Raw genomic sequence first — 27,360 nt, forward strand, 5'->3', positions numbered from 1 at the left:
TGTTGCCGTGGGCAGCGACAGTGCAAAACAAAATCAATCATGTCAAACAACTGATCTGAGGGGTTTTGTTTTTGCCAAACTGACTTAGAGATGAGGAGGAGAAACACAGACAATGGTGTCCAAAGGGTGGCAGGTACTGACCATGCTTCCCTACAGAGAAAAGCAGCCCTGAGAGTGTCCAGAAAGCACCAGCACCCTGCCAGGTGATCAAGGCTGTGATACTCCAGAACCACCAACAGGAAAGTCAGTGGTTCTCATGAACACACCTATGAATAGCTCTAAACCACAAGGGGGATGAGTGAGGAAATGAATAAACTGCATGGAAAACTGAAATGCAAAAGACTAAATATATACAACATCCAACTCCATTAATAAATCAATGATTCTCGCCATCAAACTGGAAAATACTTTTTAAAAATAATACTTGGTGCTGGCAAATATGTGGTGAGATGGTCATTTTCATAGCTGACCGCACACCCTGCTCATAGGCTGCAAATCTGCACAATTTTCAGGAAAGCAGTTTGGAAATGTGCATCTGAAAAACCTCAGAATATGCACAATGGGTTTGATATAGGAGTTCTGATACTTTATCCTGCATTATTCCTTCACTTATTCAACAAATAAGTATTGATTGCCTGCCGCCTGCCATTGGCTGTGCTAGTACTCAATACTCATAGGTGAATAAAAAAGACATATTTCCTGCCCCTATTTGATGGGAAAAGAGACAACAAACAAATTTAGGAAGCAATAAATGGATAGGTATGAATTATCATCATTGCTAAGAAGGATGTTGGGTTATGTGGTGCAATGATGGAATTCCTGACCAGATGATCATGAAGTCCTCTCAGAGGGTGACATTAAGGCAAGGCCTGACAAAGGACAAGATGGCTATAAGAAAGGAGTACTTGGTTCCTGAGTTTGGAAAGCTGTTCTGGGCTCAAGGAACCAAGGAGAGGTCAGGATGGCCGGGTGCAGTGATCAAGTCTGAGACGCAGAAATTCTGTTGAAGAGGCAGAGGCAGAGAAGGGGAGCTGGGATGTCAGTTGGACCTCGTGCTGGAGACAGTGGGAGCCTTTGAAGGTTCTTAAGTGGGGGACTAGCAGAATCATGGTTGCACTTGGGGACACTCAATCTAGGCAGTCAAAGAGGCAAAGAAGCCCAGACTGGAAGGCAGAGGGCATCACTAGAAGGTCACTGCCACCTATGAGGCTGGCAAGGAGTAGACAGAAGGGACATTTTGTGGCCAGGAAACAAGGTGAGCTGGGGATGTCACCATTGCAGCCTGAGGGCCAGGGAGAGTGGTGGGTTGATGAGCAGCCACAGGAAATGGCAGGACGGGGAGGTTTGGGGGGAAGCAGAGGAATCGGGATCTGGACTGTGGAGCTGCCGCCCACGTCTTCCTTTCAGGGACCCTCGGGTCACTCCCAGCGCGTGCGACCTCACCCCCCTCACCCAGGACAAAGCTGAGCATCTCAAAATTCACCCAACAGGAACCTGAGGACACGGCAGGAAGCCAGGGTGCCTAGTCGCCCACCCATGGCTCTCTGTTCATGATTTCAATTAAAACATGGCTTCGAGTTCAAAGTTTCTCCTGCTTCTGATCACTTTCCATTCCGGAGCTCCCTCCTCCCGCGTTTCCGGGGATACATTCCAGTCGGACCTTCTCTCCTGGGGCCTCCAATGGTGAGACCCTCCTCCTCAGCCTGGGGTCCCTCAGCAGCAGGGACTGGAGGAAGAGGCAGGCGGGGAGGACTCCAGAGGCTCAGGTGGCACCAGGGCCGTCCTGCATCTGTGGGCAGCTGCCAGCCTGGTTCCTCTCTGCTCCTCCTCACGTAGAGCAGGGTGTGCAGCACAGCGCTCGTCCCTCTGGAGGTCAGTGAGGGCCGAGGAGCAGCCACACAGGCGCGAGCCCACTGTGAGAGCAGCCAGGGAGGCCCAGCACCAGGGCCAGCTCGGCCAGCAGGCGGCCAAGGACCCTGGAAAACGTGAGCGCACTGATCCGGCCACGTTGGGAGTGAAGACTGGTCCTCACAGAGGAAGACGGTTCTGAACGACCCAGCTCCGTGACTCGGTTCTGAGACTGCAGAAGTCCTGTTGAACCAGCCATGAGATAAATTCATGTACGAAGACACGCTCTCCCGTCAGCTGCTGGAAATAAGGTCCTTCAAAGCCCATTATATAGTTAGGAGGAGACATGCTTCCTTCTTCCACGTGTAAGGCTTTTATATTTTTTCCTGGTGATTTAAAATCGTGTGTGTAGCTGGATGTAGGGTAAGAGATGTTTTCAACATGTGAACACCAGATTTCTCTTTCTATTTTTTGGTTGGTACTGGGGATCGAACCCACGTCCTTACGCATGCCAGGCAAGCATTCTACCAGTGACCTACGCCCCTAGCCCTGAGCAACAGATTCCAATACCACAGACCCCTCTTAGCACAAACTCAGGAGACTGCGGGGCAATTTCATTAAACTCCAAATTTCACAGCATCTCGTGTCTGCTTGGGAACTGCTACAGAAGCCAGTGTGCGGGAAGGGAGTCCTCCCAGCCCAGCGGTCGAGCTGGCTGCAAAGGCCTGGACAGAACCCCCCCACAGAAGGACCTGCAGACACCCGACGGAGGCCAGGCCAGCAGGCGGCTTCTCCAGGACCCACAAGCGGGAATCGAAGCGTGCTGTTTGCTGGAGGGTCCCCTGACGTGTTGGAACAGCGACCTTTTCTGTTTTATTATGTTTTTAATTACAGAACATTTCAAACAAGGAGAAGAGTCTAGACAACCATGTAACGGACCCTCCTCCCGACAGTGAAGCAGTTGCCATATGCTTGTCAGCTCTCCTCCCCACACTCTGTCCCTCTGTGTGTGTCGCTCTCACTAAAATGATTTAGAACTAAGCCGGGTGTGGTGGCACATGCCTGCAATCCCAGAGGCTCGGGAGGCTGAGGCAGGAGGATCTCAAGTTCAAAGCCAGCCTCAGCAAAAGTGAGGCACTAAGCAACTCAGTGAGACCCTGTCTCTAAATAAAATACAAAATAGGATGGGGGTGCGGCTCAGTGGTTGAGTGCTCCTGAGTTCAAGCCCCCGTTCCACCACCCTGCAAAAAAAGATTTAGAACTAGTAGAAGCCAATCATTTCTGTCCTTTCTCTCTTCTCCAGAGTAACCCCTGCCTGAGATGGTGTGAGTCATTCACATTCTGGATTTTTGCCTGTTTACTACAAATGTATGAGTACATGAACTATACAAACATTTGTGGTGCTTTAAAAAAAATTTAAATTGTAATCATTTAGTAATATCCTCTTGACACTTATTTTTCACCTCAAAATTATATTTTAGATGAAGTTTTCTACATCATGTTCTTGACAAAAGTCTCTATCACAAGATGTCAATTCGCCTAAGTAGATCGAATGTAATTCCAATTTTTAAAATATTACCAGTTTCTTTTTTCTTCCTGGAGCTAGTCAAGTTGATTATGAAATTTATTTGAAAGAACAAAAAAAGCAAAGCTAGACTGGAAAAGCCAGAAAAAGAAGAGCCAAGAGACCTGCACCACCAGACGTTGGCATGTCCCAGGAGGACACAGAGCCACGGGCCGGAAGGAAAATCCAGAACAGACCCAGATGCATCTGGAAAGTTATGATATGAGGAAGGTGGCTGCACAAATCTGCGTGGAGAGATGATTTTCTTCTTTGAATAAATAGTTTTTGAGATAAAGAGCCATATGGAAAAAAGTCAGCCCTAACTCACCCGCACACTGGGGTACAACCCAAAGTGGGTCAGACACTCCAACGTAAGAGCTAAAATGCTGCAGGTGGAAGAGAGAAGCCCTGGCAACAGCCCGCTCACCCTATGTGTGGCTGGGAACAGTAAGGGAAAGACGATTGTATTTGAGTGCATTCAAACAAAACCCTTTCACAGCAAAACCACCCAGGGCAAAGCAGAAAGATGAGATCTGGGCAGAGGACCCTGGGCTCTGACCTCAAGAAGCATCAGGGAGAGCCTAGATCATCCCTGGATGGATGGGCCCTTGGCCACCAGCCGTGAGTACACCCTGGGGTCCCGTTGCCTACACTGGGCTCTGTCTCCAGCACTCATTAGCCACATGATTGTAGGGAAGGTTGTTTAAACTTCATGGGCCTCAGTTCCCATTTATAATGAAAGGGAAATACTCTTATCTAGTTCTGGGGTTGTGAGGAGGAATAGATGAAGTTCTTTGTATAAAACTGCTTAGAACACAAAAATCCTGGAACATTCTAGAACCTCAGTGTTAGCTCTTACTTTCTGAGGCCCACAGCTTCCTATAAAACCAAAGCCCAGGCAAAGAGCCAGCTGCAGGGCTCTTTCCTGCCAGGCTTCCTCACAAGCAGGGAAACCCACCCAGGGTTGAGGAGTGGGTCTGTTCCTTGCCTCCATCTCTCAAGACCTCCTGTGTGCCCTCTGGACCAACAGAAAACAAACTCAGCTGCCACTGCCATCGAAAGTGAGCCACTCTGACGTTTTGAGAAGAAATCCTTGGTATCGCCCATCATATCTTTTTAAACTGCTCCATCTTGCTGTTCATGTATCCCTTTTGTTAGTTTCTTAAGTGAATCAGCTTTTTATTTTGCTGATCCTCTCAATTATTTCTGTACTTTATATTTTACTGATTTCTGTCCTCTACCATCTCCCTCTTCTTTCTCTGGGGTTGTTTTGCTTTATTACTCTTCTGTCCTCTTGAGTTGGAGTCCTAGAACAAGTATTTTTATGCTTTCTCCTTTTCCAACCTTTTTTCATTTAAAGCTATACATTTCCCTCAAACCACTGCTTTAGCTGCATCTCACAGTTTTGAAGGATTGTGGCAGTTATTACTTCCATTCACTGGTGCCTAGTAGCCTCCGACCCACAGGAAGATTGCACTTGTTCATTCCCTTCAAGTCCAACATCATTGTAGAAATGTGAGAAGAGATGAGTGGTACTCCCGGGTGATTCCAGATCCTCCAGAGTTCTCCTCCCTTGCTGATGTTCAAGATGGTGGAGGCTCAGTCATCCTCTATCTCTGAGTGAAGCAATGCAAAGCAGAATCTTCCTGACTGAGGATGGACACACAACAGAAACAAACCTGTAGTGTGCAAGCAACCAAGACTTGGGAGCTGTTTGTTACCCCAGCATAACCTAACTTTTCCTCACTGGAACACTGTTTTCATTACTATTAGATCTAAGTGTTTTCTAACTTTGGTTATAATTTTTTTCGTGTATGCATTATCTAGTAGTATTTTATTTCTAAGCATATAGAGGGTTTTGATATATAATTTTATTATGTTGTTGTTTTAGTCAGTTTTTTTCCCTGCTATGACCAAAAGACCTGACGAGAACTATTTTAGAGGAAGGAAAGCTTATCTTGGGGCTCACAGTTTCAGAGGTCTCTTTCCCTAGACAGCAGGCTCCATTGCTCTGAGCCTGAGGTGAGCAGGACATCATGGCAGAGGGAACGCAGAGGAAAGCAGCTCAGGACATTGCACCAAGAAGCAGAGCGAGGGATACACAGCTCCCCTCACCACAGACAAAATGTAAACGCCAAGGGCACTCCCCCAGTGACCCACCACTCCAGACCCCCCGACCTGCCCAGTCACTGCCAGTTAATCCCTATCAGGGAATTAATGCACCAATTGAATTAAGACTCTCATAACCCAATCACTTCTCCTCTGAACCTTCCTGCATTGTCTCACACATGAGCTTTTGAGGGACACCTCACATCCAAACCATAATGGTTGCAGCCAAAAAATATTATTTCTCCTTTGAGATGTATTTTATGACTTAACAAGGTCAGCTTGATCAATACTAATCATGTATTTGAAATGTACATGTTCTCTAATAATCTGCACCAGTTTGTACTTATCCTCAGATCAACCTGGTTCACTGTGTGGCTAACTTTTCTAGATCCTTCTTACTTTTTTATTTTCTTGATCCTCAGTGGCTAAGCAAAGCCAGTCTCGGTCTTCCGTGGTAGTTGTAGATTTGTCCTTTCTTGCTTGTACATCTGTCAAAACACAATTACGATCTCCTGTTGGTTTCAAATCTCAGATCTCTGGTGAAGTAGAGACATGGGAAATCACGTGACTCTCATCCTCTGGGGGCACAAGTCTGTTACAGGGTGACTTTTCCAGTCATGGACCCTTAGGAGTATCTTATAAAAGCTGGGAATTCTCTTATAAAAATTTGGGGTTTCCCTTTTTCCCTAAGAATGGCTTTTTAAAAATAAAAATAAAGAATTTAGAGCCTTCCATGTGATATGAGAAACAGAGAAAAGGATGAAGGAAAGACTTCAGATCTGTACTGCTTGGTCATGGCGTGGAGCCAGGATTGACCCCTTTATAGCAAGCTCACCTTCTCTCCAGTCAAGACTGTGCCCAAGCTCACCTTCTCTCCAGTCAGAAGGCAAGCTCAGCCTTCTCTCTGGGACTTTCTAGATATGGAGATGGTGACAGTGTGCATTTGACTAGCCCCAGTCCTGCACCAGAAGTCACCAGGATCCCTAAGAGGGGCACGGGAGGGCCTTCTTGGGAGCTTGATAGTCTAGGGATGCCCATGAGGAGCAGGGACCTATTAGCGTTGTCGTGAAAAAGACAATAACAACAATGACAGTGCTGAAAAGAAGAGGAGGAAGAGGAGCCTGAGTTACTAGTGGGCCCGTGCAGAACGGATGAGCCAGGTTACGCAAGGAGGGTGGAAGAGGCTTTAGACGTTACTCTGAGAAAGATCCTGAAGGAACTGGGGTGCCACTGGAAGTCCTGGGAAAAGGTACTCGGAGGCGTGAAGCTGTAGAGAGTGAGTCTGGCACATCTCTAGGCTAGTGAGATAAGAATTTGAAACGGGGCGTTGAACACACGAGACTCTGTCAAGAACAGCTGGCAGGATTTGGTGTCTCCGTGGACTTGAGCAGGTGGAGGTAGAAAACCGCAGGTGTCAGCCATGGAACTGTGATAACCAGGAGCGTAGCTACCCTCAGGCTCTAGCAACTTGCACAATAGCTTACCAAGCAACTTATTCCTGAAACTGTACACGGAGCACATTATTATTCATATTTTATAGATGAGATAGCTGAGGTAGGAAGATTTCAGCATCAATTTCCTGCATCTAGCAGCTCAAAAGCATGGTACTTAGGAGATGAGGATCTGGGATTGAAGAGCAGCTCTGTTGATTCCTTGCTGTGTGACCTTGAGCCATGTGCTCCACCTCTCTAGGCCTCTGTCTGTAAGGATCAAGTTGAAAAAATAGCCACAACATATTCAGGAAGCACAGGAAGCACTCAAGAATCATGGCAATTGTTAATACTTATGCTAGTCCACTTTGCATCGCTGTGACAAAACGCCTGAGATAAGCAACTTAAAGAAGGAAATGTTTGTTTTGGCTCATGGTTTCAGCAGCTTCAGTCCATGGCCAGCTGGCTCCATTGCCTTGGGCCTGTGGTGAGGCAGAGCACCATGGCCAGGAGCACATGGTGGCACACTCCTGCTCACATGGTGGCAGTGGGGAGAGAGGAAGGCCCAGGGTCCCGAAGACTGAGAGCCCTGCTGACACTGGCCCTTTGACCTCCCTTCCTCCAGGTAGGTCACTCCTCCTGCAGGTTCCACCAGCTCCCAGCAGTGCCATCAGTTGGGGACCGGTCGCCACCAGCCTGGACCCCCAAATTACTGTTGATGGCTGTTGTCTTATCAGCACTGGTTGCTCACAGACACAGCTTGCTGTGAGATGTGAATGGCCACTTGCTCCCAAATGCCAAGTACCAGGCACCACTCGCCAGGTAGCACTCCGGAACAGCTGGATCGGGTTCAGGCACCATGTCACTCTCTAGGCCACCTTGGGATCATTATAGTCTCCTTATAGTGATAAAAGTCACATGCACCAACACATGGCAGAGTCAATGCTGCCCAGATTAAGGAAGAGAAGAGATGGCACCCGATTCCTGGAAACCTGATGCCTCCCCTGGAGAGCCCCAGCCCTGATGAGGCCCAGACACAGGCCGGCCCAGGGCGTGTGAGCTGCTCTTCTCCATTTCCTGTCTGCTCCCAGAACTGAGTAGGAAAAGAACTTACAGATTTGGGAACACCAGCCTTCAACACATGGCCTTGGGGGACATTTCAGAGCCGATCCGTAGCATTGCTATTACTGTTATTATCAACATTATTCATGCTGAAAAGACCAAGGTCAGAACTCCATCTGTCATCGTCTAGATTTCCTTCAGAAATGCACAGGGCCCTCAGAGCTGTGTCCTCCTGGGGGACAGGGCCTGCCCCACTCCACCTTGCTCTTGCTGGCCATAGGCAGGACACGGAGGGCCGGGCTTCCTACTGATCCCCAGAGATGAACTTGTCAAGCCAAGTCTAGTTTAACATCTAAACCCTGATTTCCCTGCGGCCAGCGCATGTGGCTCTTTCTACCCAAGAACAGAATCAGAAGCAAATCCTTCAAACAACTCTCCCGGGGCTCCGCACAGGGAGCGAAGGAGCACCACTCACAGAGGCGAGGCTGGGTGCAGGACTGTTGGAGCCCATCTCCCACCGTCGGGGCTCGCTTCTGTTTAAGCCAATGCCAATTCCAGACTTGGAATAGAAATGATAAATTATTGACTGCTGCGGTGATTGATTCTCAGGCTGTCTGCTGACCACCAAATTGCTCCGATTGTCTCCCGAATGAAAAGTCCCTAAGTCATTAGCGTGTGCCTGCTCCAACATCCGTCACCTTAACGACGGGGCTGCAATCGCTCCTTGACACTAATTACCTTTTCTGACTAATTTCGAATGCGGAATTTTGCTAATGACTGAGACCCATTGCAAAAGGCCCCATTTCCTCCGAGCCCTCCATAATCTATGGAACCCTCACGCCCACGATGCAATTATTAACATCGGGCGGAGCCTGACTGCTCACCCTGTGTCACCAGCCCTAAAATAGAGGACTCTATTCCTGGCTCCTTGACAAGAGTGGGATTCCATCTGGAGAGTTCCCTGATGCGAGCCCTGGAGAAGCAGAGCCTGCATGGACGGGTTGGAGCTGAGCTTGCAGAGACAACCGCCGGAAGGGTCTCGTCCACGAGGCTCTGCGGCTGGGGAGGAGGAGGGTCTCCGCACCATAAGCGAGAGCGTGCGGGGCTTGCACACCTGCGTGTTATCCTCACACTCCCTCGAGCACTGTCACAGCCCATTGCACAGGTGGGGACCTGGAGATGCTTGGTGACCGTCCAATGTCACCCGGCTTGCCAACAGTGGACAGAAGGGGCTGGGGTTGTCGAAGGCAACGTCTGAGCTAGCCCTCATTGATCCCCACCTCCTCGTGTGACCCTCCCCACAAGTGGGGGCAGGACCCAGCAACTTCTCCCACCAAAGAGCGTGGCAGAAGAGTGGGGGTGTCCCTGGGAGATTTGGTTACCAAAGACTCCGGCTCCCAGAGTGCTCTCCTCCTCTCCCTCTCCAGGAGCCCGCTTGCTGAGGAAAGCCAGTACCATGTCGCGAGCTGCCCTGGGCAGAGGCCCACGTGGCGGGGACATGGCCCTCCATCCTATGAGGAACTAAATCTGCCAATAGCCACAAGAGTGACACTGGAGTGGGATCCTTCCCAGGGAACCTTCAGATCACAACCCAGCCACCATCTTGGTCCCACCTCATGAGAGACCCTGAGCCAGAGCACCCAGGTCGTGTGTGGGGTATGTGTGTGCATGCATGCGTGTGTGCATGCGTGTGTGTGTGTGTGTGTGTGTGTGTGCATGTGGTTCTGGAGGTGGGGTATTGGGTCTAAATCCCACCACTCACTCCCCAAACCCACAAACAAGGATTCATCATTAAGGATTCTCACTGCCAACTGAGAAATGCAGTATATATCAGCCCTATGCTGGGCAAGCAGCCAATGGCTCCCAGAGTAAAGCTTCCTGGGAAAGACCAGCCCTAGAGGGGCCCCCACAGGGCTCCCCTCAAATCCAGAAAGGTGAGACAGCTGCACAGACACTGGATCTACTGACTGATCCAGGTCAAAGAACAGGATGGCTGGATGGGCAAGACTCCCCAGGGGCTGTGACCCCATGCCACCTTTCTAAACAGTCAAGCCCACCAGCAAAACCCAACCCATATTCTGCAAAGCTAAGGCAAACCTCTAAGAAGTCAGGCAGGAGTTGATCCAGTCTTGAGGCCGAATCCATCCTCTTGGGAGAAGCTCAGGTTTTGCAATTAAGAACTTCTACTGCTTGGACAAGGCCCACCCACACTGTTGAGGACAATTCCCTTGAGCCAACTGGTTATAGATGTCAATACATCTACAAAACACCTCATAACACCACCTAGATTAGGGCTTAATTAAATAAACTGCTGCTACAGCTTGGCCAAGTTGACACACGAAATAACGATCCCAGAGCCCTGCCAGGCCTGTGGTGTTCACTTCCACACTAACTTCAAATACCTGGACTTGCCTCCATTAGTCCACTTGGCTTCTGTAACAAAACCCCATGAACTGGGCAGCTCACGGAGTGCATATTTATTTCTTTATTATATTTATTTATTAAGCTCTGGATGCTTGGAGACCAAGATAATGGTGCAGCTGATGTGGCTTCTGTGGGGACTCATTCCCTGACTCACAGGGCACCTTCTTGCAGTGGGCTCACATGGAGGAGGGGACACAGAGCTCTCTCCAGGCTCCTCTGGTAGGGGCACTAATCTCATTGGTGAAGTTTCCACCCTTGTGACCTAGTCACCTCCCGGGGCCCCACCTCCCAAGACCATCGCCCTTCCATCAGGGCTTCAGCACATGAACCGGGGGGATATGTACACCACGTGGTAGCACCTTGTGGTGGCACTGCCTGAGGGCGTTCGCTCTGCCCTGGGAACTTGGCAGGCAGGCCACTCCAAGCCCATAGTACTGCAAAGCTAATAGTCCCATAAGCAGCCCTCAAAGCATCACCAGACAGAGAAGTGGCAGGTGGTTCTGCTGTTGTCCTTGACCCTCAGTTGTGAGAACACTAAGGCGGATCCGGCTGTCTCTTTTCCATATCCCCCTGCAGCACCAGTGTCTGCCTATGAACTCAGTTTGATGTGGATGGATGATGGATGGGTGGATGGATGGATGATGGATGGATGGATGACATATGGATGGATGATGGATGGATGGATGGATGGATGGATGGATGACGCATGGATGGATGATGGGTGGATGGATGGATGGATGGATGGATGGATGAATGACGCATGGATGGATGATGGGTGGATGGATGGATGGCGTATGGATGGACTGGCTTGCCTTCTCTGCTCCCCACTCGACTTCCAGTGATTCCTTGGATCACCTCTCATATAAACCATGTGTGCTCAACCCCTTGTCTCAGGCCCTGCTTGTGGGAGAACCCAAACCCAGGCACAGGGCAGGCCACAGCCGGGGCAGCTGGAGCAGGGAGGCCAGCCCCTCCCAGAGGTAGAGTCGATGGTCTCTGGGGTCTCTCAGTCTTTCTCTCCCTGTGAATATGTGTCTGAGAGAGACGGCCACAGGGAGGCCTCACTTGACCTTCCACAGCTCCTGGGAGGTTTGGAGAGGTTCCCAGTCTCCCAGCACATGGGACCATGTCACTGGCTCCTAACTTCCACTCGACAACCGGGCAGTGTCCTTTCATCACCAGGCAGCAGTGGGGACATAAAGAAGTACCTCCACGCAGGTGGGGCAGGGCTTGGGGCTGGAGGGAGGATGCCGCACACGGGGGAAGGCCATCTGGAGGATCAGCAGTGGGTGGAGGCGGCCTACAAGAAGGTCGCTGGGAGGGTGGAGGCAGCCTGCACTTCCTCGCGCATGCTCCCCCAGCACCGCACCACCAGAAACCCCTCCTTATGTTAGAAGAGCTTCCCCGAGAAAGAGAACCCGAAGGAGGTACCTCCAGGCAAGCCCCCAGATCTGCAGGTTCCACCTGACTGGGTTCAACCAACCATGGATCAAAAAGATTTCTTAAAAACTGCATCTGGGGCTAGGGATGCAGCTCAGTGGTAGAGCATCCATCTAGCATATGTGAGGCCCCGGGTTCAGTCCTCAGCACCACATATAAATGAGTAAAATGAAAGCATTGTGTCACCTACAACTAAAAAAAAATATTTAAAAACTTCCAACACATGCAGACATTTTTCCTCATCATTATTCCCTAAACAACACAGGCTGGCACATTTGTAGAGCATTCACCTTGCTGTAGGTATTAGAAGTAATCTGGAGATATTAAAGTAGGGTCATCTGCAGATACAAACCATTTTACAGCAGGGACTTGAGCAGCCACAGTTTGGCATCCACAGGGGTCCTGGAACCCATCTCCTGTGAACACCACACACTGGGCAGCGGCCCACGTCTCACACAATCATGGAAGCGGAGGAGTCCCAAATATGCCCGCTTTCTGCAAGCTGGTGACATAGGATGCTGGTGGTGCAGATCCATCTGGGTCCAAAGGCCCAGAAACCCATGTTCTGGGATCCAGTGTTGGAAGTCCCCTGTGAGGACAGGAGAAGGTGAGGTGAGCAGTCCCTGTTCAAGCGTTCAGTTCGAGAAGGGGCCACTGCTTCCTCCCTCTGCCCTTGTACTCCAGTTGGCCCTTGACAGAGTGGGTGATGCCCACCATGCTGGGGAACCCTCGACCTCGCTGAGCCCCACAGTGCCAATGCCCATGGCATCCAGAAAGACCCTCACGGTCTCACCCAGGAGCAATGCCAAGTACCTGGTCATCCTGTGGCCCAGTCCAGTTGGCACATAAAAGTAACCATCTGGTCTAGAAAAGTCCCAGGGATCTGGGAGACCACCGTTCATTTCACGGGGGAGGAAGCAGAGGCCCAGAGAGGGGGTCACCAGACACTAGGTATTCTGACCTCCAGGCCAGCGCCAATTGCTCTCACCTGCCTGGCCATTTATTCCTGAGTAAACAGCGACCCGGTTGTGGTCTTGACCCAGCTCTTTTAGGATGCACTCCTGGGCGAGCAACTTACCTTCTTCGAGTGGGAGCCTCGGGGTCATCCATGCGAGGGCACTAATAGCTCTCCCCTCGAGGAGCGATCCTGAGGATTGATGCACAGGCCCCTCCACGACAAGACCTCCGGGCCCGGCCTGACGCATGGGAAGTGCGCGGATTAATATTAGACATTATGGAAGGATTGATGTCAAATGCCAGCGAGAACTTCAAAAATGCTACCAGGAATCGTGGTCTTAATTTATAAGGCTTTCTAACCCACACATAGAGCAAGTTTCCTCCCCCGACAAAATCCATACAGTTTTCCAGGAATTTCAAGATTGATGATGCCCATGGTCAAAGCTTCAGCCAAGACAGCCATCCGAACCCAGCCAGGGCCATCTATTTCCTCCCATGTCAATAGCCGCAGCGAGATGATGAGACTGCTTGGCAAGAGCCCTGTGGGTCCATAAAGCGGGGCCGGGTGGGGGCCGCTGGGCAGAAAGATCTATTTAATTTTCACTTTCCCGGGAGTTGTTATTCAACTCATCCTCCCTCTTCCATCCCAGGCTAAATCACAAGCTGCCATCATCTGCCTCCCCGCAGATCAGTGGCGGCCAGCCGCATCCAGCCTTAACTCCCTCCCACTTTCGTCCACACCAGGAATAAGCAGATAAAGTTGATTAGTCCTCTGGGTTGTCCCCTCCCACGGTCTGTCCCCTCCTGGTTCCTAGACACCTTTAGATCTGTCTCCATCAAGGGCTGAGGGAAAGACTCTGACTGAGGTTCATACTCATTAGCAGGGAGGCCAGTTGGAGGTGAGACGCTGGCGCTGACATGAGACCACTCGTGGCTGTGCAATTAATGAATTTCCCTCCAACCCCCTGAGCCTGCATAATCTACGATCGCTGTGGGTAAACAACACGGAGCCCCAAGGAAACGTTCCTGCAATAAGCACCCCGGGTGTTCTACTTAATAAAGTATCACGAGTTCTGCGTTTTATCTGGAAGAACACATTTTTTAAAACACACTTGGAAATAAAGCCATGCAGCACAGGGCTCTTTCCAGAGCAGTCAGCTGGCCTCACAGTTGCTCCCAGGTCTCTGTCAAGCAATGAGTCAGGTGGAGCAGAAGGCTAAGCAGAGCCTCTCACTGACGGGATTGAGGGTGGTGGCACAAGGCCCCTCAGGCGGGCACACTCTCAGTGGCTTTGTAACCAGTGGGCATGGCCTACTTTACCCAGGACAGAGTCCATGGTTATGGGGCTCAGGACAGAGTCCATGGTTATGGGGCTCAGAACAGCCCCCACACTGGAGACTCCGGTGAGAACTGTCTCTGAGATGGGGGGTGGGGATACAAGGGCAACCCAAACTAGGGCGATGGAGTGCACACGACAGGGAGGACATTTGTTTATTTAGGCCCAATTTGCACCATAAGATGTTAATCTTTCCCTTTCCTCAAATCCTTCCCTTGGTAGCGCCCTTAGGCACTTCCTGTGTGCCAGGCACCACGGTGAGCAGGCTGTGTATCCTCCAAGGCCCAACAGCAGACCCTGCAGGTCCCCCACCTGTAGGGCATCCACCCTGCCCTCCCTGCCTTCCTCTGCCTAAGGACAGTCCACTGTCCAGAGCCTGCTGAAGTTCAGGGACCTCCTCCACCAGGATTGCGGCCATCGGGTGCTGCCCGTCCTGAGCAGAGCAGCCGAGGCCCCTTGAAGGGAACTGTCCTGCAGGCTCCCAGTCTCCATGTCAGACAGCATAGCGGGAAAGGAGCAAGGGCTGGATGGGCCCCTCTTTGGTTTCCTGAAGCCAACAGAAAGACTTCTCGCTGCTGTCTGACTTTTGTTATTCAACTTTATTTCTAAACTAAAGTCATCTTTAAATTTTTTTATCAGTGCATATTAACCACACAGAAGAGTGGATTTCTTTGTGGCTTATCTGTAGGTGCACATAGAATATTCTGATCATTTGCCATCTCCCCACACCCTCCCCTCCCCCAATCCCTTCTCTTCTCTAACGGTCTCCTTTCTACTTTCATGATATCCTTTTTCTTTTCCTAGAGTCTACAAATGAGAAATTGCATGCTATACTTGGTCTTTCTGAGTCTGGTTTATTTGCTTAATATGATGTTCTCCACTCCCATCCATTTGCCTACAAATAACATGATTTCATTCTTCTTTAAGACTAAATAATACTGCGTTGTGTGTGTAGACCACACATTCTTTATTCATTCATCCACTGACAGACACCTAGGCTGATCCATAACTCGGCTATCATGCTGTGATAGACGGGTATGCAGGTGTCCCTACAGTATGTTGACTTTAATCCTTTCCCATATGAACCCAGGAGGCATAGCTGGATCACATAGTAGGTTTATTTTCAGTTTTGTGAGGAATCTCCATGCTGATTCTAACCACGGCTACACTAAGGTACATTCCCACCAGCAGTGTGTGGGGGCCCTTCTTCCCCTGCCTCCTCCCCAGCCTTGATTGTTATTTGTGCTCTTGATGGCGGCCATTCTGACTGCAGTGAGATGGAATCTCAGGGAAGTTTCAACCTACATTTCCCAGATGACTAAAGATGTTAAATTTTCCCCATATAATTATTGGCCATTTGTACTTCTTCTAAGAAGTGTCTGTTCATTTCATTTACCCATTGATTGGATTTTTTTAGTTTTAAGACTTTTTTATTATATATTCTAGGTATTAATCCTCCAACAGAAGAGCAGTTGGAAAAGATTTTTCTCCCATCCTTTGCTCTATTAGTCGTTTCCTTTGCTGTACAGGCTTTTTCACTTGATACAATCTATTGGTCAATGTTTGCTGCCATCGTCTGAGCTACAGGGGTCCTATTCAGGAAATCGTGCTGTTCCTGTATCTTGAAGTCTTTCCCTATGTTTTCTAGCAGTTTCAAAGTTTCAGGTCTTCTGCTTAGGCCTTCCATCCATTTCGAACTGACTTTTGACAGGGTGAAAGATGGGGAGGGTTTCAGTCCTCTACATACGGACACACAGTCTTCCCAGCACCATTCATTAACGAGGCCGTCTCTCTCCAGTCTAGGTTTATGGCACCTTTGTCAAGAATCAGACAGCTGTGGTTGTGTGGGTTTACTTCTCTGTCCTCTATTCTATTCCTTGGGTCTCCGTGCCTGCTTTATGCCAGTCCCTTGTGGTTCTCGTTGCTATGACTCCGTAGTTTGTTTTGAAATCCGGTATTGTGATACCTCCAGCATGGCTCTTTGGTTCAGGATTACTTCGGCTATGTTCTGGATCCTGTGTTTTTCCATATGAATTTTAGGATTGTTTTTTTCTAATTCTGTGGTCTTTTGAGTTGCACTCAATGGGTTGCATTGCATCTGTCGGTAGCTTTCAGTTGTAGAACCATTTTAACAATATTTACTCTAGTGTCTTCAGTTTCTTTCTTCAGTGTTTTGTAATTTTCATTGTAAAGGACTTTCACCTCCTTGGTTAAGTTTATTCCCAGTTATTTTACTTTTTTAAGCTATCAGGAATGGAACTGCTTTTCTTCTTTCTTTTTTAGTGTATTCATTATTGGTATATATAAAATCTACTAATTTTGTATATTGATTTTCAATCCTGCTGTTTTGCTGAATTTAGCAGATCTAAAAGTCTTATGGTAGAGTTTTTAGGGTCTTCTAAATATAGGATTATATCATCTGCAAATAAAGATAATTTGACTTCTTCCTTTCCTGTTTGTATCCCTTTCATTTTCTTCTCTTGCTTAATTTCTCCAGCTAGAAGTTCAAGTACTATATTGAAAAGGGGCAGTAAGACTGAACATCTTGTCTAGCTCCTGATTTTAGAGGAAATGCTTTCAGTTGTTCCCCACTTAGTAAGATGTTGGCTTTTGGTTTGTCATATATAGCCTTTATTATGTTGAGGTAAGATCCTTCTATCCCAAGTTTCTCCAGGTCTTTTAATTATGAAGAAGAGTTGAATATTATTGGAAGTTTTTTCTGCATTGAGGTAACCCTGTGACTATTATCCTCGATTCTGCTTATGCAGTACATTATGGTTTTTTTATTTCATAGGCGAGCCATTCTTGCCTTCCTGGAATGAAACTAACTTGAGCATGGCGCATGATCCTTCTACTGTTTTGTTGAATTCATTTTGCAAGTATTTTATTAAAAACTTTTGTGTCTGTATTCATCAAGGATATTAGTCTGTAGTCTTCTTTCTTTGTTGGGTCCTTAACCAGTTTTAGAATCAGGATGATACTGGCTTTGTAGAATTAGTTTATAAGCATTTATTTCCTTTCTATTTCATGGAATAGTTTGAGGAGAATTTGGAGTGTGTTTTTTTTTTAAAGGTCTGGTAAAATTCAACGGAGTCTGTACAGTCCTGAGTTTTTTTGTTGGAATTGTCGGGAGATTGTTCATTTCTTCTTCAATCTCATTGCTTGTTATAGGTCTGCTTTTTATGTCTTCATGGCTCAATTTTGGTAGGCTGCATGTGCCTAGACATTTATCCATTTCTTCTAGATTTTCCAAATCATTGGAATATAAGTTTTCAAAATAGTTCCTAATGCTACTCAGGATTTCAGTGGTATCTATTGTAATTGTCCCCTTTTTCATGTCTAATAATATTAATTTGGGTCTTCTTTTTTTTCTTTTGGTTAATTTGGTTAAGGCTTTATCAACCCTATTTGCTTTTCAAAGAACCAACTCTTTGATTCTTTGATCCTTTATATTGTCATTTCTTAATTTTAATTTTTTATTTTATTTGTTCTATTTAGTTGTATATGACAGTAGAATGCATTTATACATTTTGATAAATCAAACATAAATGGAGTATAATCTTTCATTTTTCTGATTATACATATTGTTCTTTTAGTCCCTATTTCATTAATTTCTCTGATCTTTATTATATCTTTCATTCTACTGGTTTGGGTTTTGGTTTTTCTCGTTTTTCTAAGACTTGGGCTGCATCATTAAGTGGTTTATTTGAAATTTCTGATTTTTCAATGTATGCTCATAGCTATACATTTCCCTCTTAGAACTGGTTTCACTGCATCCCACAGATTCTGGTATGTTGTGCTTTCATTTTCATTTGATTCAAGGAATTTTTAAATCCTACCCCCAGATCCATTCAATGACCCGGTGATTTTTTTCAAAAGTATACTGTGGTTTCTTTTGCTATTGATTTCTAATTTTATTCCATTATAATCTGATAAAATGATTTCATTTTTTTTTGGTATCTACTAATACTTGCTTTATGGCCTAAAATAGGACCTATTTGGGGGCAAATTCCATGAGCTACTGAAAAGAATGTGTATTCTGCTATTGTTGGATGGAATATTCTATAGATGTCTGTTAAGTCCATTTGATCTACAATGTAGTTTAACTCTGTTGTTTCTTTGTTGATTTTTTTATCTGGATGACTGACTAGTTAGAGTGGAATATTGAAGTTACCCACTATTACTGTATTGGGGACAATCTGTCTCTTGATGTCAAGTAGTGTTCGTTTTATGAAATTAGGTACACTAATGTTTGTGGCATATGTATATATACAATCATTATACTTCTTGGTGGATACAACTAATCACCCTTTATTAATATGTAGTGACCTTTTGTCTCTTCTGACTAATTTTGGCTTGAAGTCAGTTTCTTCAGATATTAGTGTAGCTTCTCCTGCTTGCTTTTGGATTTCTATTTTCAATGTAATATCTTTTTTCATATTTTCACTTTCAATCTGTGTGTGTTTTTTCTAATGAGGTGTGTTTCTTGCAGGCAAAAAACAATTGGGTCTTGTTTTTTAATCCAATCTACCATTTGAGTCTTTTAATTGGAGAATTAGTACCATTTGCATTCAGGGTTATTATCCAAAGGTATGTACTCATTCCTGTCATTTTATTATTTTTCTAACTTTTGATTCATTGCTTATTCTCATTTACTTACCTACTCTTCTAAAGAAAAGCTCTCCGGGTTATGTTTATCTTCCTCTTTAATGTGTAGGATTCCTTTCAGTATCTTCTGCAGTGCTGGCTTAGTGGTCTTGAGCTCCTTTGGTTTATGCATATCTTGAAAGATCTTTGTTTCACCCATTACTTCCTTAAGAGAGTCTGCTGGCCCACTGATTTCCCTCAATTGGAAACCTGGAGCCCAGGCAACATGTGGATGCAAAGTCTGAGGAGCTGTTAGTTCACTCTAAACAATTACATAAGCCTCCTGTGGGAGGAGGCTGGCTGTCATCTGCTTCAAGTAAATTTTGTTGCTGGTGTGCCCAATGACCTCAGACAAGGTACCTATCTGCCTCATGTTCCTCACCTGGAAACTTCTGTCCATGGAATGAAAACCAAATCAATGCAGAGGAGAGGTGGAGGAGTCTGAGGGAAGCCAGAATGGATGTGAACCTGGAGAGAGACAGAGACTCTCAGCGTGCAGGCCCAGAGAATGTTCCCAGGCCTCAGAAGATCCACTGGACTTCTTCTCCTTTGCAAGGAGCATATTCACACCCAGGTGGGACCTGAAGAGTGTTCATACAGTCAGGCTGACATCACCACCTACTGCCTCACAGTTTATGTGGGGGGGGGCTCTTATTAGAAAACAGGGTAGTGTGGCACCCACCAACTCAGACTCAGGTCACACCTTCTCCCAACATGGGTGCTTACTTTCATAGCAGAGTTACCTAGGCCCATGTGCTGTCTCTCTGCCTAGTTTCCCATCTTCGAAATAAGGATACTGCTAGTACTAGTCATACGGGTGTGAAGAGTCATTGAGAGAGAACATGTAAGCATATTTATGTGTATTAGGCACACAGATGTTCTCAAAAATGTAGGTCAATATTTTTGTTGGATTTTTATCTCAAAGGATCTTTGTAATATGACGTTGTTCTTGCTTAGTCTTAGAGGGGAATGAAAACAGAAACACTCCTGATGCTAACAAGGGAAGAGGGGGAAAATCGCTGCTTTGGAAAGATGGAAACTGGGGAATTGTTAAGTGAGTTGTCCAAGGTCAAACAGCCAATAAACAACACAGCTGCCACTTAGATCAAGTCACTCAACCAGACCTTCTTTCCTTCACAGTCACTGTGGGAAGCGTAGGGGGCAGGGGCCAGGGTTTCCAGCCACCTCTGAGAGGGTCGCAAAGTCCCCAGGGTTCTGCCTAGGACACAAGGGAGGAGGACAGAGTTCCCAGGGAACTAACTGTGGATCCCTCAACCTCAGCTGGTCCCTTGGAAAGCACATGTAAGCTATGCAACCCTGGTCATCCCACAGTTTTTTCTCTGAAACATGACTTGTGTCCTTCAAAGAAAAGAGGCTCATTCATGACACAACCTTCCAACCATTCTGCCTGAGAATATGGGACAGGAAAGCTGGTCCTATGTCATGTCAGGGATGATCCAGGTGAAGCAGAGTGGAGCACAGAGGAGTGACAGCCTCCACAATGGTGTGTCCCCTTCCCAGATGAGTATCTGCCACCCTCGTCTACCCATGAAAAAGCACTATCATTTATGTCTCTCAGGAGCCAGGACAATTTTTAAAATTTGTTTTCTTTGTTTTATTAAAACAGTAGGACTACATTCTTATTTTTCCAATTATATTAATGTTTAAGCATTGAATAGGCAGATTCAAAGAACACCTGTTACAGCTTCCACTCCCAGGTTCCAACACACACTGCAGCTGCACATCTCCACCCAGAGGCTGACGCACTGCTGGTGGACAGATGGCTCAGAAATGGGGTGGCACCCCACAGACCACATGAGGCTGCATGGACTGTGGATGCCAGGGGCAGCTCGCTGGGTGGGGGAGCTCTGCTGGAGGACACACCCAGTTTCCAATAATCACCGTGGCCAGATCTGTGCCAGCTTTCCACAGAAGGCACATTCTGGACTCTGGTGATCAATAGTCTGATGCACAGTGGTTAAGGTGCTAAGAGAAAGGAAGCGTCAGCTCATTTCTGAGGATTTGGCTTCCAACATGTGTTGAACGTGCAGATACAACATGTTCAATGGTGCCCAGCACCAAGCCATGCCTCCAAGGAGTCGGGAAGTGCCAAGCTCTGCCCTTGGTAGTGGGCTCATGTGTTGCAAGGTTCTCTGGGAATTCTGACTCTTCTTGGCTTCCTTGGCTCAAAGGTGTTGTCTCATGGGGCTGGTCTCAGTCACTAACTCCTCAACCAACCTCTAAGGGCAACAAACCATCCAAGGCCACTTGAGTTCCATCCCCAGAATCTGGAGCACCTGTCAGTCAATATTCACACAGCGAGGACTTGGTAACTTCTGCTACAGTTCTGACATTCTGCATAGGGCACACGTGAGCTCTGCCTGTCCTCCCAACACCATTCCCTAACTGATGGTGTCTGTTGGTCAGAGATGACCAGTGAGGTTTGGTGAGATATGAGCAGTTGGCCTGAATGCCTCTCTGCACACCCTATCTCCAGCTCACTGCCTTGAACATGCTGAGCAATCAATAGACACCTAAAGGAGGATTCATTAATGAATTCCTACTGTATCAACCCCAGGTAGAGGGGGGTGGAGAGGAAAAGAGGTGGGGTTCCCTCCAGACATTTGACAACATGAAAACAGTACATGAGATGGGCAGAAACTTCAACCTTGTAGGTACTCAGCTGGAGGTATTTTGAAAGATATGTTTAGCTGTGAACTATAGCATCTGAAATCAATTGTCTAAGCAATAAATGAATAAGAGGATGGGGAGACCAATTTGTTGATGTAATAGGACAGCCTGAAGAACTCATCTCAGGCATGGCTGGATCCAGAGTCTGCAGTGATCAACGCCCCCCAACCTCACCTCTGTCTCTTGGTTCCTTGTTCTTCTCTGTTCCCCGACGCTCCTACTGGGATGCGCTCTGTTCGTGTGGCAGGACATTGTGGCCGAAAGCCCCCAGTCTCATCATCCAGCCTTTATTCCTAGGTGGCAACACACTGCCCCCATCATGCTAGCTAAAATGCTCCAGGAGAAGCCTCCAATCAGCACAGGGTGGGAGCAGACTTGGCCAGGACTGCATCACATGACGATCGGATGGCCAGATGGATGCTCTGACCCCTGCTCCTCCCACTGTGGCCTCCCGACTGCAGCTGGCATCTGTCCAGGTGCCCCCTCTGTGCCTCTCACTATTATCCTCGATGACCTCAGAAGCAGCATGAACTGCAGCACAACCCAGGAGAACCACCCCTGCCTGAAGCTGTGGCTGCTGGTGACAGCAGAACCGCAATTAGTAAGGTTTCATATGGATGAAAAACTGATTTATGAAGCAAACCTCCAGTGTAAGACACTAAATGCAAAAGAATTGATCCCCGTGAAAATAATTTCAGTAAAATGGAAATGAGAACATCAGAAATGGTTTAACTATGCTGTATAGAAAATTGATGAAGGGATTCAATTGGCTTAATGGAGTTCCCACTGGAATTCTGGTACTTTCTAGATGAAAATTCAGCACCGTGGGGTAATTCTGATTAAAATGCTCACATGCAGAAATTGTTTGGGGGTCAAAATTTCCACAGGAGCAGAAGAGCTGGGTGAAGTGTGTCTGCTCCTGACCAGACAGCTGGGCTCCACGATGGGCGGCCACAGCAGAAGCAGGGTGGGATGAGGAGGTGCGCCAAGGACAAAGCAAGGGTGGGGGCTGATCCAGAAACACACGGCACAGAGAAGGAGCAGCAGCAGAGGGCAGACCCCTACACCCTCTTCTGAAAAGCAAGCGTGCCCAGGCCCTGCAGGCGGCCCAGCCCCAGGGCAGGGTCTCAGGCTGGGGACACTCTTTTGCCCTCTGCCAGCCCTCACTGCCCAGCGAGCCCCCTCCCACCACACAGCAGACTTAAGTCCCTTTGGAAGTCCCACGGCCTCCCCCCCAGCACCACTGTGATACCGAGCAAGCCCAGGAAAGCAAAAGTGCTTAGTAAGAGCTATTTTTTCCTAAATGACATTTATTGTTTTTGTTTTCTAACCACAAACAGAGTGTAGTGCAAGGCAGAACTTTTGGAAGACGCACAAAACCAAATGGGAAAACAGCAGCTCCGCTCCGGCTAACAGATGGCCACAGCTGGCTGTTTGGAACATGGAGCCCGGGGGCTCTGACAGAAAGCAAAGACCAAGTGGACCTAAGGGCAGGATCACACCTGTGAGAAGCCCAGCAGGTCGCACAGGGACATCAGTCAGAGAGGGGACTGGTCCAGGTCCTTGACGGCCAAGTGGACCAGGCCCGTCCAGGCTGCTCCAGCCAGTCCCCACCTGCGACACGGAGCCTCAGCCTGCCTCCAGCAGAGCCGCGAGGGACTGGGGACCTGCAGGCACACAGGGCCACACCACGGTTCTTCCCCCTCATAACCCTGAGTCTCATCCTCCTGGGGGGCGGATTAAGAGGAAGGTGCCCCCGGGGTGGCTGTGGGGTGAGGAAGTGCTTTTCAGGTCTGAGTTTTGTCCCAACAGGCTCTGTGTCAGGTAGGACTCTGGTTCTTCCCATTGTCCAGAAGAGGAAATGGGGCCAGGGGGATATTCCACCAAGGCCACATGGACTTGATCCTGGGGGAGAACATGGTGACTCACTTTTGAACAGGGAAATCTCTCAGCTAAAAAGAACTTGCTTCTCTTCCCACTGCCAGGTGTGAGAGTCCGAGATTATGATCAAATCGGATTTTTAAATAAATAAAGGCTCTGTACACCCCTGGTCACTGCCCACTGTCTGGCTGCAAGTTGAGGCCGAAGGTTCGGTGCCCACCCCTGGCCTCCAGGGTGCTCATCTGAGATGAGGTGGCCCCTGGGCCCTGGCCAGACCCACCCGCTGCCCACCCCAGGTCCCAGTGCCGTTCAGACCCTGTCTCCCCAGCCCTGGAAGCTGCACTCTGCTGCCCTTAGGAAGCTAAACGGAAACAGCTGCTGCCTTTGAAAGGGTGTTTTTGTCAGTTAATCTCTGGTTTACTTCAGGAATGTCGGCCCCAAAGCCCCCTCGGTGGTGCGGTTTCCCAGCTGCTCGGACTCCCTCCGTGGCTCCTGCTCAGGAGTCACAGCTCTGGTCCAGCAACCGCTGGGGTCCTCAGCGTCTCCTCCAGCATCTCCCAGCCCCTGCCTCTGGCAGACGACGCAGGGACACAGGTTCAGAGCAGCAGCCTCTGCCTGCAGCAGCTCGCGGTCCAGGGAAGGACACCCAGGTCAACACCCACGATGACCACGGTCCCCGGGGCATCTGTGAAGCCCTCCAGCTGTACTTGCGGGTGCCGCCCTGGAGGTTTGGGAGTGGAATGTCCCAGGCCCACGGACCTCAGACCCCTCACACTCCAGGGCGGGGCCTGAGCGCAGGACCAGGAGGCTGACAGAGGGAGGATCAGCAGAGTCTCCCTGGTGGAGCCCTGGAGGAGCCTCACCAGGGACAGGGGACTGTCAGGGAGTATGAAACCATGAGGTTGAGGTCATCACTGTCCAGACAGGGTGTCAGCAAGAGCAAGGACAAGAGCAGAGAGAGCTCGGGGCCTTCGGAGTGCTCCGAGCTGCTGACTTGTTGGAGGGGTGGGTGTGGGCCCGGTGTGTACCTGTGAATCCCAGGACGCCATTTGAACCGGTTCAGGATTGCCCTCCCTCCCATCGCTGGAGACCCTCTGCAGTCTCCGCCTTGAACTCCATATTCAGAGGACCACAAGCTCATTTTGTCAGGTAAGAACTATTTAAGTGGCTATTCTCAGGTCCCTAGTAAGTAGGATTTGCCCATTTCAGAGCTTCAAAATACTAACAGCTACTGTTGAGGACTTACTTACACAAAGCACCGTTTTTAAGTAGCAGAGCCAAGACTCAAGGCTGGGTGATCTGTTACCTTGAGCCCAGATTCATAACCCAGGATGGCCTCGGACTGCATGTAGAGTTCAGGTTGTGTACTGCACACGGGTACCAGATCTGAGGGGGCATCTTGCATATTGTAGACACCACACAGAGAATGCCCAGGTGGGTACGAAGTTCTGGGCATCCTGGCCAGTTTGTAGGGTTTGGAGGGCATGAGGAAGATTCTTCCTACATTGACCCACAAAGGCACACCCAGGCATAATGTCACCCTCCTCCATCTTGCAGCCAGGGAATCTTACTGCTTTCACGTTGCTTCTACCTCCTGGCTTGCCATTGTTTTCCAATGCTTACTTTAAATTCTTCACCAACACAGAAAGAGAGAGAGAGAGAGAGGAGAGAGAGAGAGAGAGAGGAGAGAGAGAGATTGAGAGAGAGAGAGAGAGAGAGAGAGAGAGAGAGAGATTGAGAGAGAGAGAGAGAGGAGTCCTATTTCTATGTATCCAGAGACGTGAGGGCTTTTCAAGGGCACCCCTTATTTCCAGGGCCAGGGCCCACCTTGGTCAACATGAGGTGACTTTATCTTCCTCCCTGAGCATGAGATTCTGCCACGAGCTCCCGGAGCTGGTCCTTCCAGACACGACCCCCCACCCCCCCATGAAGGTAAGTGCTGCTCAAACCAGCCAGAGTTGCATTCTCTCAGCTCCAGCTCTTTGCTCCCTGCAGTGGACACCTGTGTCTGCCTGTGTCTGGACAGATCAGGCTGGGGACTGGACCCAGCATGAAGGTGGGGGCACCTCCCTCTGCCCTCATCCCTGATTCTAGGATCTGCTCCACAGAAGCAAGAAGCTGAGAGAGCGGCAATGGAGGACTGGAAGGCATGTCCCCAGAGCAACTCCCAGGCTGGACACAGGTCTCCTCCCAGTGTCCCCTCTTGAGCCTGGTCTCTGCTATGTCCAGGACAGCCCCTGGACTCCAGCCTCACACATGTTGTTCATTTGAAAAAGATTTGGGGTGGAATTTCTAGGGGATGTACTGCCTTCCTGGGATCGTTTGCTGAGTCAGATGCTACCAGAAGCACAGAGTGTCCCCAAAATTCACAAGACATCTGTACCCTTTCTTGGCCTGTTTATGTGCAGGCTGAAAGGCATTTCGCGTGTTCTGGAAAGTGCAGCACCCACAGCTCAGAAAGCCTGCAAACTTGGCCGACACAGACAGCTCAGAAAATGGGTCAAACTCTGACGCCCACAGTACTGTCTTTTCCAATGTTTCCCCTTAAAATCAAATTAGCAATGTATGTAAATGAGTAGCAAGAATTCGTTACATTAATTTATCTAGTTTTGGAGACAAACCTGAAACAAATAGCGCCTCATTCTCTAACACTCGGCCCCACAGAATATTGATTTCTGAGTTGCATTATCCCTGCACGAGGGCCTTTTTATAGCTCCAGAGAGATGTGATCGCCGATGTCCTCATGAATACAGATGTCCTGCTCAGAGGCCCCGAGACATCACTCTCTGAGGTCATTTCAAGAGGTGACAGGAACGGTGGAGCACCCAGAGTTCAGACCCGGGACTCTGTTAGCCATGCCCGCGGGAGCACCGTGCATGGGCCCTCGATCCTGCCGAGATCGATGGCCGCATTCGGCAGGTGATCCTGGCAGAGGCGAGGCAGAACCCATGCTATTTCAGGACCTTTCAACATTCGCAGGGGTGAGCTGTGGGATTGGGTCTGTCACCCTGTGGAGCCAAGGCAGCCTGCATGACTGGGCTCACGGCAGAGGGAAACCTAGTCGAGCTGCGATGGTTTTGCCATCTGCTGCTTCTGGGTGACCAACGTGACATCAGAATTAACACATTTCACCATAAGACCTCTAATTTAGCCAGGCGTGATGTTGCACACCTGTAATCCCAGCAGCTCAGAAGTCTGACACAGGAGAATCGTGAGTTCAAAACCAGCCTCGGCAAATCAGTGAGGCCCTAAGCAACTCAGCAAGGCCCTGTCTCTAAATAAAACACAAGAAAGGTCTGAGGATGTGGCTCAGAGGTTAAGTGCCCCTGGTTCAATCCCCGGTAACAAAAAACAAAAAAGTTTAAATAAAAAAGACCCCCCAATTTACCTTCACGCTACCCTTGAGTCAACAGTTTTATTAGATTCTCTGAAGATGACTAAGGCCGAGCCCCGTCTAACCTCATGAGGAAGCCACCCTCACGGAAATCCCACGAAGCAGCAGAGCAGGTACAGGGCTCTACTGGGCATCTGGGGACCTGGGGGAGCACCAGGACCCTTCTCCATCCCTAACATCTCTCTGCAGCCTGTGGAAGCCAGAATCTCCTGCACCAGGAAGCTGGCCCGAGGGAGGCCAGGGATGGAGCGCACAGAGCTGGGACCCCTGGCTCGCCGGGACCCCCTCCATGGGCCGGGACAAGGCACCATCCTCTCCACAACACAGGCTCCGCAGTTGGCAGGTGGAGAGACGACACTCATGAAGGATCCGAGGACTGGCAATGGTGTAAGAGGCGGGAGCACATCGGAAGCCACTGTTCATACCAGGAGGTGCTGGGCTGGGAGAACCTAATGCAGCTGCAGCAATGGGCCTCTAAAGAGAAGCGCTACAGGTGCTGCTCTCACCCGGGTGCCCGCAATGCAGCTCCCATCGTAAACACGGTAGTGGACAGACTGTCACTCAGCAATGGCTCACT

The 27,360-nt window shown here is 48.8% G+C and overlaps 1 long non-coding RNA gene across 1 annotated transcript; it reads left to right on the forward strand.

The window, feature by feature from the left end:
- Positions 1–24,131: 24,131 nt before the first annotated feature.
- LOC124984478 (uncharacterized) lies at positions 24,132–27,128 on the forward strand. Its single transcript, XR_007108685.1, has 3 exons — positions 24,132–24,538; positions 26,803–26,896; positions 26,973–27,128. It is a non-coding gene; the product is annotated as an uncharacterized LOC124984478 (long non-coding RNA).
- The last annotated feature ends 232 nt before the right edge of the window (positions 27,129–27,360 follow it).

This window comes from Sciurus carolinensis, chromosome 5 (genome assembly GCF_902686445.1).
Source record: "Sciurus carolinensis chromosome 5, mSciCar1.2, whole genome shotgun sequence".
In the NCBI taxonomy this organism is placed as follows: domain Eukaryota; kingdom Metazoa; phylum Chordata; class Mammalia; order Rodentia; family Sciuridae; genus Sciurus; species Sciurus carolinensis.